This window comes from Aedes aegypti, chromosome 2 (genome assembly GCF_002204515.2).
Source record: "Aedes aegypti strain LVP_AGWG chromosome 2, AaegL5.0 Primary Assembly, whole genome shotgun sequence".
NCBI lineage: Eukaryota > Metazoa > Arthropoda > Insecta > Diptera > Culicidae > Aedes > Aedes aegypti.
The window spans coordinates 348,801,892-348,820,730 of NC_035108.1; positions in this window are offsets into that span (position 1 = coordinate 348,801,892).

Below are 18,839 nucleotides of genomic sequence, written 5' to 3' on the forward strand. Positions count from 1 at the left end.
TGTGTTCGCTTTAATCACTTATCATGCTTCAATTTCGATCGACGTTGATCGTCGTAAACAGTACTTAGGTGACAACACACAGTTCAAAACCAGTTCGATAATCACACACCCATCCCGTCTGTCTGTCTCAGTTTGTGACGCGAATACACGATCACCTGCGTGCCATAATAAGTGCGTGGATACAACAGTTGAGTTACTCTCACCGATCGATCGACGATCACACACACCGTAGGCCGTGTTCGATAATGACATTCCAAATGTGTCCCATTAGCTCAGTACCTCTATTACTCCGGACGAGTACTTCTACACGTCTACCAGGGACAGTACCAGTAGCTCAACGACGTCGTCAACGCCGTCAACTCGCCAACCATCGATCGTCATGTCGAGGTGACGGTGATCGCTATTCGTGTCAATCACACACACGCGGCAGAAGTGATCAATTAAAGCGATAAATAATCATTGCTTTATTCGCGCGACGACGACAAGAAACGGGATTGGAACACTGAACACTTGCAACATTTGTCGCTCCGGAGCAAAGTTCACCACCACGCTTGGGTGATTGTCTGTTCGGCTCGAAAGGTTCCACACTAGCAAGTCACTTTTCAAACACTTGATCCGGTGCCGGCAAACAGCAGCTGGTGACCATATCGACGTTCACAAAACAGCACCACATCCTCTCACACTAGCAACAAAAAAAAAGTTTAGACACCAAGTTCCGTTTTTGTTGCATCACAAAAACACTCCTTCCAAGGTGAGACCCTGGATGATGCGAGCTGGGAAGCAAAACGCGTCTGTTCGGTTCGCGAGCACGATCGCGACTGATCAGGCTTCGGCAGGTGAGGTTCGGTGCTAAGCTCTCACCTGACCGAACGATCGAACGACGGCTGGCTGCCGTTGTTTGGCCGCTCACTGAACTGTGGAACTGAGGACTCTGGCTGAATGGTATGAAGAAGTGGAGAAGCGGATGGGCCACGCGGTGCTCGAGAATGACGGGAGAAAGGCGCAACGGAAGAGGAATTCGGTTCAAACAAAACGACGACGAGAAGCCATGAAGCCAGCTAGCAGCCAGCAGTCGGTTCTTACTACAAGCGAGAGGGACGGAATGAAAGCCTTCTGCTGTGCAGGGTCCAGGGGTTTTCAATCGGTTTCGGCGTTGCGGTGGAAGTTGCAACCTTCCCATGTAAGAAAGATGTAAAAAGAACTAGTTCAGTGGTTACCAAAGTGCGGCCCGCGGGCCGCATGCGGCCCTCGAGAAGGTTTTGTGCGGCCCGCGTAAGGATTTTGAATAGTAGTGTGATTTGGCCCGTAAGCTGTAATATCTTGGTGACCGGGGTTATATTAGATTGTTTTATCAACTATATTTTCGGAAAACTTGTCTTTCAAACCAGTCTGAAAATTCGAATAATTTTCTGGAATTTGCGAATAAGCCTTTATGTATTACTTAGCTCAGGAACAGCTTTCAATATGTCTAAGGACCTATGCGTCAAATTTCCAAATTTCCTGAATTTACAAACAAGGCTTTGGTAGTCCGAAGGCTTCAGAATTTTTTTTCGGATCTCTTAATATTGATTGGCTTTGCGAAAACTGTTGCTTTTTTATGTCTTTTAATTTCTATCGAAGAAACGTTTTTCTCAAGTTGTATGGGCGCTTAAATTGAATTATCAATTCTGGAGCCCAGATTTTGTCGGTAATATTGAGAGATTTTTAAAGTAACGGGTACTTCATGATAATCCAGATGTTTGATCTCTTCATTCGTTTGTTATGGGAAGATAATGGGAGAACCCAGAAGAACCTTTGTGTTCATTTTGTGTATCCCGTCAACAGTTTTCGTGGCGCATACCTCATGCATGTAGATCTTAGCATTTACTTGTCATTCTTTCGGTGTCTTCTGGGTGATTATTCCAAATTATTTAAGAAATGATCATTAGTGCGGAACAAAATTCGGATTTTCACTCCAGTCCACTTTTTGGATTGCTTTTGGGATCCATAACAACTGTGCACAATTTCAGCTCGATCGTTGAAAATATAACTTGGCGCCAGCCATTCAGAGTTAGTATGGGATTTACTATGAAAAAAATTCTTTTGCAAAGAAAAATCGCCAGAAGTCGCCCATTACCCTCTATGAAAAGTATGAACACAGATCTAGATAGGGCTTATGTAACAGTGATAAGAGGCAATATTAACAGGTTGAGTAATAAAAATTGCTAAACAATATCGAAAGTTCGTGTTTCATATCTGAATAAGTCATTTAATAGATTTTTTATTCTTTTTCACGTAAAAAATAATCATAAAATAATAAAATCATTGAATCTTTTAAAAAAGCACTTCCTTCATTGAACATGTTCTTGTAATAGTGATATTTGCTAAACTTCTGTTCCTATAATAGTGGTTTACAACAATTTCCCATTGAAACTCACTATATTAAGAACGTACCACTATTACTGATGCAAATAGCGAAAAAGTTAAGCTTTTTTATTGTTTTCTACTATTTCCTTACTATTTCCAAGATTTTTTTTATACTATTTTAACAAGAGCAAAGTTAGACAAATACACATAAAATGAAAATTGCCAATAACACGCTTGAAACCGCACTATCGCTATCAGCACTTGATCAGCCACACTAGGCATTTTTACGGTGAAGAATATTGCCGAAAAAGCCGACACTTGTGAAAAAAGTTTTGAATAACTGCGAAAACCTACAAGTATTTTCAAGATTTTCTTCACGAGAGTTTTTCGTGCAACATTCAGTAACGATATTTTTTTTTGCAATACCATTGGAAGCTGTTTAAATAAACTTATTCATATCTTACGGCCCGCGCTATGTTTTGAGAGCATTCAGGTGGCCCGCATAATCAGTTAGGCTGAGGACCACTGAACTAGTTTTTAGATATGATGTCTTTGAAATTGTGATACTAATTTCTTGCTTTGACATGAAAAGAACTCACCCTTACTCGATATCAAGTCCTAAATTCGATGAGTGAATATTGTTTAATTGAGAGTAACATTTAATTACAACTTCAACAATATGAACCTTTTATCTTAGTAAGGACTTTGGGTCTTATTCGCCCATTCTAAAATTAAAATCAATGTAACTTTTTATAGAAATAACCCGGCTCACATACAAAATCCAAATAGCTCGTTTGTGAGCTTAATTCAATGTTTTTAATGAAATTTTGAGGATTGCTTCACTATTAGTTGTAGCTTCATGATTGATGGGAAAATATACATTTGGAGTATTGTTGACAAAGTTATTCCAGAATATCTCTGGATCAGGTAGGGTAAAATTCACATAAACTTCCTTTTCGAGAGATATTCTGGAATAATTTTGACAACAATACTTCGAATGTACACTTTCATTTTACTCATGAAACTACTACTAATAGTAAAGCAATCCTCAAAATTTCATAAAAAAATATTGAGTTATGCTCAAATACAAGCTATTTGAGTTTTGTAAATCATTCTGAAATAAACCGTAAATTCGAACGTATCTTCTTTTGTGTAGTTATTCCTCACCAGACCATATCAACGGGAACAATAAGAAATTTAGAAAAAATAGAAAAGGTTGTTCAGAATTAAAAATTAAAAAAAAAATCAAAACCAAAATTCATGTTTTGCGAATAAAAATACATTATTATTTGGGCAAATAGGAATTTTTCATTTTTTAGAAAAGGATGTTCTTGTAATTGAATTCACTGTCTTATTTTCCTGAAAGCTGTTACAATACTCAAAATAGTTAATATAGCTTTGGGCTGTGAATGGATGTATTTATTATTTAAAGTACTCGTGAGTAACTAATAAACTAACTACAAACCTTCAAGGACAGCTTATGATGAAAAGAAGGAAGAATCTCTTGTGAAAATTTCCAACCCATGATTCACGGTACAACTTATGTTCAGAGCTTTTCATAAACAAACTTTTGAAATATCGCACATTTCCAATGTCGACAAAAATGATTAAATTTGGAATAAGAAATAATTATTTAGGGGAAAAGCTTAAAGCAATATACTCTCCTGCAAAATTGTGTAATTTGGAAAAACACACAAGATTGCAGAATTTTTCCATAATAAATATTTGCTATTTTTAATTTGAAATAATTTAATGTTATTTCTGGGCAGCGAAACCGAGAAACCGAGATCCAGACCTCCAGATTTGACCATTTAGTATAAGAAACGGCAATGCCTACTTTATTCTGCTAAGTACTGTACATACTGTGGATTGAAGAGCGTTTTCTGCTTACTATTACATGAGTGCTTATATTGCGCAAATATCATCATATATTATGGTTCTTGAAGAAATCAAGCTTTTTTCAAATTTATTTTTCTTAGTCCCCTAGAATCGCAACTAATATGTGAACTGTGTTCATAGAAATCGTAAGGATATAGCGACACGTCTAAAAACTGATTTCAAAGGCGCGTCGCTAGTGATTTGTGTGCTGTCGGGTTTAAGGGCTGACGACAATACTTGAGCCTAATAATTCGTGACATTTTTTCACATGAAAGTATATAAATATTATACAAGTAAAGCAAACTGGAGATGGTTCTCTAGAGACCCTGTTTTTTTATAAATCGCTATAAAAATAATCTCACTAAATTTGAAAACGCTTGGCATTTCAGTTGTTTCTCTAAGGGCCGATTTCTTCACCTTCGCTTAAGCCCGTAAACCACGTTTTACCCATACGAATTAAACCAGGTTTAAGGCCTAAGCGGTGGTGAAGAAACCGCTTATAACAGTGATAAACTTGACTGGTCTGTACATATGAATTAATAAAATAGGAATGATCAATTATGTGGAATGGTCTATTCTGACGAATGATTTTCTGACAAAGGTACATTATAGCAAGAGGTTTCCTGGCAAATGGTATTTATGGCGGATGGCATTCTGGTGAATAGTTTTATGATTTTTCTGGAAATATTGCACAATCACAATTTGTGGCTTTGGGTCTTTTTTTTGACAATTAAAGTTCTGTTGAGCATAAATAAAAGACATGGTTAGTTAACTGCAACTACCAAGAACCTATTACATCTGAAAGAAGCCCCTTGAGAGATCCTATCTTTGATAACCTGTAATTTTCATAAAGTAATCTAAACCAGGGACAAAATACTCAATCAACCCTCGCCTACATTGATACTTGCTGGGTAGAAGCTTCGTTGATTTATATTTGTTTTCATCCTCACCTTGACAACACAACACTGATTGGCAAAGCGCTGATTCATTCTAAACCAGCTTGACTTTTTTGACATTCCGTGCATCGGATCCTTCATTACCCGTATAGCAGCATATTTTTTAATTAATTTGAACCTCATTGATAATCAATTTTCTAGAACTGACAGTCTTCTGTTTCTGATAAACAAAAACACCAACGACATACGGGCATCGTTGTTTGTTTGCCCATCTACTTTTGTGCCATCTTCATTGGTACAAGATATTGGTGGTGGTTCGGTTACTTTGATGATGGCATAAATTTAGTGAATTGAGTATACCTACCTAGTGAGCATGATTGTTTGCGTCCCTGATCTAAACCGTCCATATACGGTTGAAATTGTATTGCCATGGGCTATGAATAGAATAACAGAAAATCAGACGTAACATTCGTTTTCTTTTCATCGAACAGCAAAATAGTAGATAAAAAACCGAATTTAGTACTTAACCATTTAATTCCACTAGAGTGTGTATCCTTTGACAGATACGCGCATTTCGACCTCACCTGTAAGGCCGTCTTCAAGTCGAGTCTAGTACACGACACTGAAGACGGCCTTACAGTTGAGGTCGAAATACGCGTATCAAAGGATACAAACTCTAGTGGAATTAAATAGTATAGTATTAAATTCGGTTTTTTATCTACTTATAGGTATTCTACTGAATAGCTCGAAGATTTATTATCAGCAAAAGTGCTATGTTCTAATATTGATAGTTCATTCATTCATCATTCGTGACTCTCGTTCTGCTTTTATTTCAGTTTGACGTTTGACTATGTTTTGAATTTATGATTGTTCTAGTTGTTAAGACTGTTTGTCTGTGTCCAAATTATGTTTACATTCATACCCGGTTCTGGAAACCTGTAACAATATTTTTATATAAAAATTCCCGAATTATAAGGAATAAGTCCCTCAAAACCAAATAAATGGCATATAAATCCATATTATTTTTGAAGTTGGATGTCTCTTAATAAAAGGATGATTATTCTGGTCTTTTTGAACCCCGGGCAGTCCACCGGTGACCCGTATTGTCGGACCACTATGTTTAAGGATAAAAACTAGGCATTCTACGGCGCAATCTTGTTGATTTTTTTAGAAACCTGCACGGAGAAATATATTTACCTAATTTTTGAGTTTACTTTACCCAAAATTAAGTATATCGATTATAGTTTCAACCCAAAATCTCTCGGTTTTCTCTTTCTCCCACACGATTGTTGTCAAAAATAAGAGAGCTGCATCTCTACCCATATGGGGTGCAGCTTCTCTATTTCTCCACCGATTGTTGTAAAAATAGAGAGAGCTGCATCTACCCAATGGGGTACTTTGGCCCAATAAGCCAAATTTGGGTAAATGCAACTTTTCTTATGTTGGGTCGAAAGAACTCAATTTTGCGTTAAATCAAACCCAAAATTGAGTATATTTTCTAATGGAGTTAAAGCCAAACTACCTAGTGGGGACCTTGGAAATTTAGCCAAAATTGAGTTATTGGGCTCAACTACGGAATTGCGTTGAAAAACCCAAAATTGAGTTGAATTCCGTCTCCGTGTGTGACTCTTATAGTTCGAATATAGCATGGTATTATATTATTGCTTTGGTTCCGGAGGAACCGTATTATGGCCATTTTTGTTTTTGTACCAAACCAGGCATTTGATGGCTCAATCATTCTGGTTTTTTGAGCATGGGATACATCTCAAATATTAACTCATACTGGGTCAGGTCGGTGACAAGGTTCTGTGCTTTTGAGCCCCTGGAGGTAGGCAAATTTCAAGTCACAGATAATTTCAAGAATCGACTATAATGTGGCCACTATATCAAGGAGTTTAAAAAAAACGCATCAACGTAAACCTTCTGATAATCGATTAAATTGAATAATTATGTCAACTGCATTTATGAAAAAGTGCACGATTTGTATCTTAACATCTGTGTCAAGCTTATGGGAACGCATTTTAGTAAACTATTATGTTCGATCTATACTTTTAGAGATTTGAACCGGTTTAGTACCTAACAACTAGAGGCAGTTCTTCGAGGCATTAAATCCGAGTGGCAGCATCTGGTACACTCTAAACGGTGCAAAACTATTAATTTATAATGTTGAATATCAGATTTTGATGATTTACGCAAATTAAATCATTGCCATTGGAAATAAATAAAGATAACTTGGCATGTCCTAAAAAAATCGCAATTTCTACCCGACTTGACCCAGTAACCCACCGCAATAACTCCGGCTACAGGAGTGTTCCTGAGTTCCTGACCATTTCTAGAAACTAGATATGTAGGATAGCATACTGACAAAAAAAATTGGAATCCCTTAAGTATTCGCTGAGTGGTAAGGGTTTTAGTATTTTTGCTTTCACTCAGGCCAATACGGGTTAATGACTAAATGATCAGCCTGGTCCCTTGCTGCTCTATGAAATAACCCATGAATAACTCCGGAACCAGTAGGTGAACTGATTCCATTTTACGGCCCTTTTCAATTTAAGTTGAATTTGGATCGGATGCCATCGATAAAAAAAACGATGGAATTGTAACTATTTGACAGATTATTGAAGATTTGAAAATTTTCAAAAACAGACGTTGGGTACGGCAAAGGTTATCAATATTTTATGTAAACTCTAATGGCTCCCTTCTTAGAAAGTTTATATGGTCCTGGTTATACTCTCGTGAGCTAACACTGAATCAGTCTTACTCACTTGATATACACTGCACAGTTTTTCAAGCAGGTAGTTTTGCTCTTGACGAATTTCATCCAGAATGATTCGAAAAAAAATAAAACGGTGCTCCTAGTCTTCGATTTCGATTAAAGTTTACACAGTGTTTCATTATGGAAGAATACATGTTTTCATAGATAAATCATCATCTTGCTAAACAATAACTTTCAAAAATGGCCTCATGAATTTATATATTACAACTGAAAATATATTCATGCATGGGTGTTTGTCGAAATATATACATTTTGATTAGTCCGTAAATAATTCTGAACCAGAAGTAGTTATTTTCAAGTTATTTCCAAGTTCAAATCAAAAAATGTATTGTTTAAGTATTAAAATAGGCCATTTCTTTAAGTTATGCATGATTCCTTAATTAAGAAAAGTAAGGCAGTAGAGATAAATATAGCCTATTATTCCGAATACCTGTTGTACCCGATGAAAATCGTGAATATCTGATAAAAATGGCCTGTTGTATTATTTAACCAATATTTTTTTTGCATTAAACTTGCACTATCTTGAAAATGGCTACTTATAGAGAGCTGACCATAATAATTATATTGATTTATAATAATTTCAATATTTTTATTATTCAAAACGTGTTTATTTTTGGACAAAAAAATAAAATATTGAAAATCGACCAAAAGTTGTTCTTAGAAAACTTCTCTATCCAAAATTTTTCCATCAATGAAACATTGTCCGTAACATCTGTTTCCTATCAGTATTCTATGGTTTAAATTTAAATAATGATAAAAAATAAAATCTTTTTTTCTTGTAGCCTAAAGGGTTCACTGCAATTGCTCTATGAGCCATTTTACGAGACGTTTCGGAACAGCTGATCGCCGCAACGGCGTCAATGAGCCATTTTACGAGACGTTTCGGAACAGCTGGTCGCCGCAAACGGCGTCATTGACAGGAGACCTGGGATTAAATCCCAGCGTGATTTTCAATAACGCCTCATCTACCAAACGAGGACATGGAGAAATGACAAAAATGAGATCCAAAAATGTCGTTACTGCAACATTACCACCTAGTTATTGTATCAGCTACCTCTTGTTACCATATTGCACATAAAAAAGCACTTTTGTGGTCAGAAATATTTTAATTATTTTTTTCTCCATTTAAGTTTTCGCCTGGATGAAAAGCTACGCTAGAAATGCGCACAGTCATCAACCATCATCATCGCGAAAACTGACGCCAATGATTGAAAAATCCCAGGTTCCTGTCATTTGACCAGGCTTCGTAAAATGGCTTATTGACAGGAGACCTGGGATTAAATCCAGCGTGATTTTCAATAACGCCTTACTCTTACCAAACGAGGACATGGAGAAAATGACAAAAATGAGATCCAAAAATGTTCGTTACTGCAACATTACACCTAGTTATTGTATCAGCTACCTCTTTGTTACCCATATTGCACATAAAAAAGCACTTTTGTGATCGGAAATATTTTAATGATTTTTCTCCATTTAAGTTTTCGCCTGGATGAAAAGCTACGCTAGAAATTGCGCACAGTCATCAACCATCATCATCGCCGAAACTGACGCCGATGATTGAAAAATCCCAGGTCTCCTGTCATTTGATCAGGCTTCGTAAAAATGGCTTATAGAACATTTTTTCTCTAAAATCAATAGTTTTGGATTTAAAACTTTTCAAATAAATTACATGCAAAAAACTCAAAGGCCATCTTAAAAGTTATTCTTAAGTCAAAATAATCGACTTTCTATGAAAAACACGTTTTAATCCACAATATCGACAAACATGTGGCCAAAATTTAGAGTGTGGTTTGAAAAGCCCGAGCAAGCTTGAATCATTTTCTTAGCTTAGCTGGATTGTTTTTGTTTTCTCGGTTTTCGCGTTTGCGCGCGTTTCGCTGGGCAGTGCTTCGTGAAAGCCCACAGCATAGCATTAACGACTGTACAAATCGTGGTGGCTGTTTAAATGCTCAACTCTATCGGTTTTGAAAAATGTATATGTACGTCCCGAAAAGAAAAAAAAACCTTTGAGATGAACGTATTTTTCTATTACGCCCTTACAATAGCTAAGGGGAAGGAACAAATGTTAGTTCAACGTTTACTTAAGAAGATACAAGGAACTTAAACTATCTTCATAGACGTCACGGGGGTAGAGAGATTGTGTTAGTAGGGTAGGGTGAGCTCAATTCGACAATTTAGAGCATTCTTGGCAAACTTACGACAATCAGTTCATATTCTTTTTGAAATTTACCTGATATATCTGAACCATTCCTGAGAGAAAAAGTTATATATAGAAGAATACATAATTTCACTGCACTACGCGAACAATACGCTATCACTATTCCACAACACTACGTGAACGACGCGACTGACACGAGTTATCCTAACCGCATCACACGCCCCCGTATCAGATCGATTTTTTGCATGAAGATCAGAACTCATTTTTCGCGTCTCACAGTGATTTTTTTTTTTCAGTCAGTCTGTATGCGTTAAGTTAAGGTGCAATTGGATTGTGGCTCAGTCAAGGATGAAGGATCAATTTGTGAGCTCATTTTATGCCTTTATTTCAAATCTGTAAGATATATATGACTGCAAATTTTATCGTTACAACGGTGAGACGTAAATATAATTTTCCAACGAACTATGAATGGTTTGTTACTTTATTACCTCATTATTTTCTTCTACTTGTAAATTTTTCATATCAATTAAAAATATTATTATTAAAAGCATAATTATTTATCATGGGTCAAATCACTTATCAAAGTTGATATGTGAAGTCAGTCTACACTAAGCTAAGTTAATTAAATTCTATGTTTAAAGACCATAGGGTATAAATTTGTCTTTATTTGCGGTGTGTTAAAAATATCCAAAACCCTGCACGGGAAAAAACACCTATATTTTGAGTTCACTATATATATAAAATTAAGTATATCCATTTATCTTTCAACCCAAAAGCTATCGGTATTCTCTTTCTTCTTCACAAATGTTTCCAAAAATAGGGAGATCTGAATCTACTCAATGGGGGTTCTTTGGACCAATAAGCCAAAATTGGGTAAAGCCACTTTCTTATGCTTGAGTTGAAAAAAAATGTGTTAAATCAATTCAAAACCGAGTCTATTTTTTTCTAACGGAATCAAAGGTAAACTACTTTGTGAAGATCTTGGAAATTTTAGCCAAAATTGAGTGATTTAGCTCAATTGCGTTGAAACAATTCAAATTTGAGATGAATCGGCTTCTCCGTGTAGTGAACTGCGTTCCACAAATTGGGAACCCCCGGTCCGTGGAGTCATTTGCGGTCATCATCATCATCATCATTCCGAGAGCAACAGCCAACAACGGTGGATCGAACCAACCAACCAGCCATCAAGCAAACGGGTTCAATTTTGAGGGACTGAGGTCACATCGAGACCGTAATGTCTGTTGGTGCTGGATGTTCTCGGGAATTTCAAATTAGGCTTGAACATCTTTTTTCAAAAATTTGCAACATTTCAGGTTCGAAATAAACGCAAAGCCAAAATCCTCATTGCATGATAATCTACATTGGAACAATTCAAACTGGCCAAGTGAATCAGCTGTGGTGCTATTAGTTGGAAATGGCGCTGAGCTGTCCTCTGCTGGTCAATGTGAGCTCAGCACTTGAGTAAATGTTTATTTTAAACTGACTGGCCGAGAATTGGTCGTCACCTTTTTTTTTGCTGTTCTCCTCATTCGACGACTAAAATGCTGGCGTCGGTCGGTTTTTATTTAAGTTTTTTTTTTTTGTTTCGTTTGTCGAGCGTTTGGGTTTGTTTTTGTTGCCGGAGTTAGGTGACCTGTTGTCGAAGCGTAGAAGCGTGAAGCAAAATTGGAGTAACACCAAATGACTCCTCACAGCAGCAGGTCGGCTGTAAAGCTGCAAATTGGGTTCAATGTTTTGTAGTTAGCGGCAAGTGTCGATGCGCGTATGTATGTGGAAGTAGGCTGTAGACTGAGTGTTGAATTCAGGATAGATGTAACCCAGTTTTCTAATTAATCCTAACAGATTGACGTAAATCTTTTGAGTAGATTTTACGGCTATCAACTTAACCTGTCTTCTCGAAGCATTTTTCTTCTTTTTCTTCTTGGCATTACGTACACACTCGGACCCCAAGTAGCACTGGTAAAAATGCAATATTTTAGAAAAATAAAACAAATTACATTGCCGTTACATTTCAGATAATTTGTAGCATATCTTATTGATGATTTTCAATTCTGGTTACTAAACTATTACATTGTAACTTACGCTTTGTTTACATTACATAGGTGTTGCATTTTCACTTGCATGTAACTTAACCTAGAGCTGTCAAAATAAATAAGTTACATTGAAATTGAATCTGTGGTTGCAAAGAAACAAATAACACGCTAGGTTACATACAGATTGCTAAGTCACACATGTGTAACAGCATGAAGTTTGTTTACCATTTGTCATAGGGGAAGGGGTGAAAAAATGAACAGGATGGTAAAATGAACAGCAGACTTGTTACGCCATGAACAACAAATTTCAATAATGTTTAGTACGCAAGGATGATTTAGAGCATAAATAAGAGTGATTTTTTTATACGGAGATAAATTAAAGTCAGAACCACGTTCAGCAATTAAAAACTGATGTAATTTTAGGCACGGAGATATTGAGGTTTTTCAATGAGGTGAATATCGTAATGATATGATGTCGAAGCAGAAAGCTTTAGAACTGTTTTCGAAGGGATTATATTCATTCATAGATGTTTTTAAGGACTGTGATAAAAAAATTCAAAAATGTTTGTTCTGCTCGTGTGATTTACCACCAACATAAAATGAACATTTCCATAATATTTTAATGACGATGAAAGTATGTGAAAATTTAGCTGTCTTAGTCTTAATTCGTGTCGCTGCGTTAATTAACATCTCTATTTTTGATGTTGTGCGATAGAACTAGTTATAATTAATAAACAAATTAATAAATGAAGGACAATTTCTGCGAGTAGACATATCACAGAACATCGAGTTACATTTGTAATGTTCTTTTTACTACTTTTGTGGGAACGCCAATCTTCGCCGATGACACGGAATGACCAGAATTCGTTTAAGGGGGCAGGATCCGTCATCAACTAGATAATTTTCAAAAGCAGTTTTTACGTTCAAAATCATGAATATATTTATGTGTTCACTGTATTTTTTTCTCCAACCGAAACACAGTGAACACATTTTCGACGAGTAAATTTCAGTTTTGAACAGAAAAATGGCTGTTCAAGCTTCGATGATTATGTTTACGGAACCTTGAACGTTAAAGTGTTTGAGTCCTCTAGACAATTGGGTCCAAAAATGTTTAATGAAATCTTGTGTTTATTTAATGACACGAAAGAACATGTTACTGCAACTATTTTAGCATTTTTTCCCGCTCAAATAACGGCTACATCATATTTAAACTTTAATTTAAAAATTGGGTCCATAAATGAACCTTGACATTTTTGATCATGTTTGACGTTCGCTTAATCGACAAAAACACCACAGGGCTTTTAGTTTTAACACTGGTGTTGTTCCTATCTGACATTTCGGAAGGGACACGGAAAGCAAAATACACCCAAAATTTGAGTTTAAGCCAAGGAGTGTGACAAAATCTAAAAAAATGTTTTTTTGGACTTGAACTAAAGAAAAACATCAAAAAAATTTAGTAAACATGTGTTTTTGGCCTAAACTTAAGCGTTTGGCACTAAAATTGGGACAAGCCTTTAGGACTCTATTCGTAATCAAACATCAACATTCCACCGCAAAATCGCTACTGTTTGGAGGTGATGTTTACTTTAAAATTTCGAAATCAACATCTCCAGCTTAGTTCTAATACCCTCCGTCCACGAATTATTGTGGCGCGTCGATCGTCTCGTTAAACAGTCAATCCCGTAAATGATTATGTTTTGTTAAGCTTAATTACTTTAAGACGACAGCAGTCAGTGGCTGTCTTCTTTATTGAAATTTGTTCTATGATTCCAACTCCCACAGGGTCCACTTATGCACTGTAATAGTTTGTATTACGTGCAATAAATATGTTAAATTTGTCCTTGAAAAACTTATCGAAGGACCTAAACTTTAATCAACTCGTGGCAAAACCTCCACCCCCCCTATTTCATAACACCAAAACAGTAGTTGAATTCAAATTCTACCAAACGTAATGCCACGCTGAAGTAACGCGCAAATTAGAACCTTACAAATGTAAATATTTCGCATCAGCATGTATCTATTATTGAACAATAACATCAGAACAAACGCCTGTAGGTATGCATTATATATGCAGTATCGATGAAGAGAAATCACTCATGTTATTTAGGCCCTATTGAAGTGACAGCACAGAAATCCACAAGGGGCTACCATTAACAACGATTTTTCCCAATTTTAGATCCACCTTCTCCCTAGTAGTCATTTGTCCATACACAAAATTTACAATTTGTATGGACCGTGGTCATTGGGCAGAATCTCTCCCCTCCCCCAATAATTGACTACGTGGTTTATGGATTACCCATAAGCACGCATTTTTTTAATTGATTTATTAACCCTATAAATACTCAAATGGATGGATCTTGTTTCTACTATTTGATAGAGAACATATTTGTATATCCGATTATAATAAAAAAGCATGTTTTTCACATCTAAATCGCTATTTTCCTTATCATGGGCATATTACCCTCAGTCCCTAATATTGGCACAAGTTGATCAATTTCTAAATTCAATTCGTTGTTTCACCTCAGGACGCAAAATTGCATTACTTCCTAGCGTCTTGTCACCTTTATTCACAGAAGAGAGGATCGATGAAGAGAAATCGATCATGCGACTTGCGCCCTTATCATAGCACACGCTTGAATTCGCCTTCTTTCGAGCTATTTGAGCCATTTAAGCACGTCACAAACCATGTGCTTTCTTGGACGGAGCATTTAATTTTCATACTTTTGTAAGGTTCCAGTCAATTGGCTTAGGGGATTTTTGCACATTTTTTGATGATTTATCGCAAATTCATCGTTTTTCCCATTAAAAGCAAGACGATATCGTTTAGATGTTCATTTTAATACCCCTTCCCCTATTGACAGCAGTGTAATTTATAGGCAGTTTCAGTATAGTTACACATCAGTTTCAAAATAACATAAGATTTCTGGGTAACTAATGTGTAACAAACGAGTAACTTGCTGACAGTGGTCAACACTACATGTCAAAAATTTTCATACATATTGTGATTTTTTTTTTTTTTTTTTTTTTTTTTTTTTTTTTTTTTTTTTTTTTATGTATGTATATATGTATGTTTATTTATTTGTGACGATAACCTATTAGTTTAAAACTTTTTACAAGGTCAAGGAAGCTTGATATAAGAACTTTACTATTTTATGACTAGTTATTGTTTTCATGGATATTTTTCCAGTGATTAATTAAAATTGTTGAATTTACAATTTGCAGCCTATCTAACAGCTTCTTAATAGTTTTCATCATTTTAGATTGGCTGTTCTCAAACAGTTATTCGGAAGTGTTTCTGCAGCAAGATGAAATTAAATGGCGATTTATGATAGGCAACCCAGAAAATCCAACTGCGGGACACGAAACAACGTGATTTGGGAATCACAATCTTCACAAACAATTAAATTAAAATCAAAAACACTGCTGATTTGAGTAACAGTGTCAATTTCCATTTTTCTGTGTCAGTTCTAATGGAATAATATCTCAATAATCCAGGTATCATGTGTTATTCAATATAAAATTATTATCTATTTTATGAGCGCGTCAATTTTGAGCAAGTAAAATGATTGATTTCACCACAAATTCAAATCGGCATGTGAAATCTATTATGTACTTGTGAATAATTACGCGTTCGAAAATCATACGTATTACTTTTATTGACATTCAATTCTAAAATGGTTGTTCGGTTCCAAAACTGTCAGAAAGTAACAACAACTTCAACGCCGTTTCATTTATTTTGTCGCAGGACAACCCATGCGTAATCAACAAATTACATAGCAGTCACTTGTAAACATCTTATGTAACGAACAAACAAGTTACATAAGGCTCGACTTTTTGCGCTTTTTCGGTTACATAGCAGTATTTTTCCATGTTGCAAATGTATCATATTGTAACTATTTAATATGTTAAGTAGCCGTTGCTGTAAGCTACTTGTAACAATATGTGCTGCTTGGGACAAAGCCTGCTTCTCAGCTAAGTAGTCACACCAAAGTTCGCATTCGTGTATCGTGTGCCAGGTACGATGATACGTTATGCCCAGGGAAATTTCTATTACGAAAAGATCCTGGATCGACCGGGAATCGAACCCAGACACCTACAGCATGGCTTTGCTTTGTAGCCACAGATTCTAACCACTCGGCTAAGGTAGACTCCTCTCAAACCAATCTGATAACATAAACACTAGTTTCATAACTATGAATCATAGCCTCTTGCTGATAAAAATGAATCAAAAAACCACGTCACAACACTCAGTTCGTGGACGCATTTGTCCATATTCAGTGAAGCCCCACACTCGCATCATCGTTGTGCACTTGTTCCGCTTACCTATCCTGCAGCATTCCACACCTTCTTGTACCTACCATCTGGATTCGACGCAAATATCATTTTGTTGTTGTCCGACATTCTTGCAATATGCCATGCCTATCGCATCCTTCATGCTTTCGGAAGTACATTCCAAGTGCATGATCCGTGCTTCATGTTCATAGAGCACCACCGAGCGTTATGAGCGTTTTGTACGTGGAACATTTGGTACGGGAGTTAATCTTACTCGACCGCAATTTCTTCAGGAGCCCATAGTAGGTACGACTAGGTAGGTAGACGAACTAATCAACCAGTCTATCGTAACACTGCTTCCTAGGCCTCGGTTCCGCCTATTAGCATGTAGTTTGTTTTTGGCGCATTGACCACCAATCCAGTTTTTGTCGCTTACGTTTCAGGCAAGTGTACAGATCTGCCATCGTTTTAAATATTTTGCGGACGATATCCATACCATCTGCAAAGTAAACAAAATGGCGGGATCTTGAGAAAATTGTACCTCGGTTATCAAAGTCCCCAGCAGGATTCGAAAAAACTGGAGTGTTCGCCTGAAATCTACATACAATTTTGCACGCCGTCCATAGTTGCTCTTATTAGACTTATGAGCTTCGTACACAATTTTTCATAGCTTTTTGCGGTTTATGTTATCGTTCGCCATTTTAGATTTGACGTATCAATGATACGCTGGGACCTGATATTCATGGCATTTCTGGAGGATTTGACGTACAGTGATTATTTGGTTCATCGTCGAGTGTTCTGTAATGAAATTTGCTTGATAATTAAAAAAAAAAATCGCAAATACTAATCTGTGATAGCACTTTGTATAGTTTTTTTCAGTAGCTGTTCCGTCTCTCAGATGCTGACAGTCAACCGGTGCTGATAGGCGGCCAATCTCTCTAGACCCATCTTGAAGTTTTCAGCTTCAATACCATCCTTAAAAGACGTTTTTTGTTAGCTGATAGATGGTATCCTGGACTTTTCTTAATATGGGAGCAGGTTGGTTTACTTTATCCGTCGCGCTGACGAAGTCATTTCCTCCGCTGTCGTGACCCTTTGTATCCTTCGTGTTATTTAGATGTTTGGCGTAGTGCTGCTTCCACCTTTTGATCACCTCACGTTCGTTCGTTCGTTCGGCTCTACTATTACCGGGAACACCACAGTGTCCTGGAATCCTCATGATAGTAACCTCGAGCGGTGCGTGACGAATAATCCACGGATGGTGGGGGAGCTTCCGATTGGAGAACGAAGTAGCAACAGCTGTGTAGGTGATTATGACAATCGGGTGGAGGTTGGCTTGGTAGCAGCATAAATTATAGCCGCTGCTACAGCGGAAAAAAATAACAATGACCGGGAAGACCTAAGCTTACTGCAAGCCCGTCATCCGCAATGCCTATTCCAAGCCCTTGCGTTGCGAGGAAACCCTCTGTATAACGCCGCTGATGTGTCGTATAATCGGACCGTAGGATTTCGGCAACGGATTGCCGCAACCCTGTTGATGAGTCTAGAAGTTTGAGAGATGCTTGGCGCCAGTAATGCCCACCGTACCAGTGGGTGGATCTTAGCAATAGGAAAGAGCGTCACGCCGGCTATGTTGTCCAGTCGGATATCGGCCTCTTCCAAGAGGCGGGTTCTGTCGTTTCTAGCGGCTGCTTTTGTACAAAGTGTAGCAGTAATCAAATAACGGAAGGGAATAAGGCCAACCTCAACGTCAGAAGGGAATAAGGCCAACGTTGGCCAGAGCGGACGGAAGGAGACCCGAAACTATTCAATTAATCTATTCATCGCAAGAAAAGTGGTTTCTAAACCGTAAAACTATCAATGCGAGCGGCGGCGTCACGGAACCGGATACCTCGGTTGTAGCTACGGTGCCGTCTTAAGAGAGATTTCAGTAAGTTCAGGCGGTTACAACAGTTGGCTCTGACTGCTTCACAGTGGGGCTTGAAGGTCAGGACGCGGTCGAAGATGACTCCAAGAACTTTTGTTGTCTCACGAACAGGGATAACTTGGTTTTTATTGACGATCGGAGGCCCATTGACCCCATGCCAGAATGAAATTTGAAACTGACATGGAAAAATCAACGGATGCAGCCCATTTGGCTACCCGGGAGACGACTGCTTGTGCTTTTCTGCGTGTAGCTGCGATTGTCGGTCCAGACACTACTATTAGTATAACGCCATCCATCATAATCAGGAACAGGGTTACCGATATGACGGACACTTGCGGAACAGCAGTTTCCTCCTTAGAGGTTGCAGACTTTGTGTCCTCTATGACTACCCTGAAGGAGAGTTGTGTTTGATCCTTCGACCTTGACGCATGCTCCTGCGGGAGCGGGCGATGAGGACAGGATCAAACATGTCGGGCGTTGTTCGCGTACCTAGTGAAATGAAAAAAGCATCGCGATCATTAGTAGTGTTTGATCTATTGATCGCGTCGCTTGC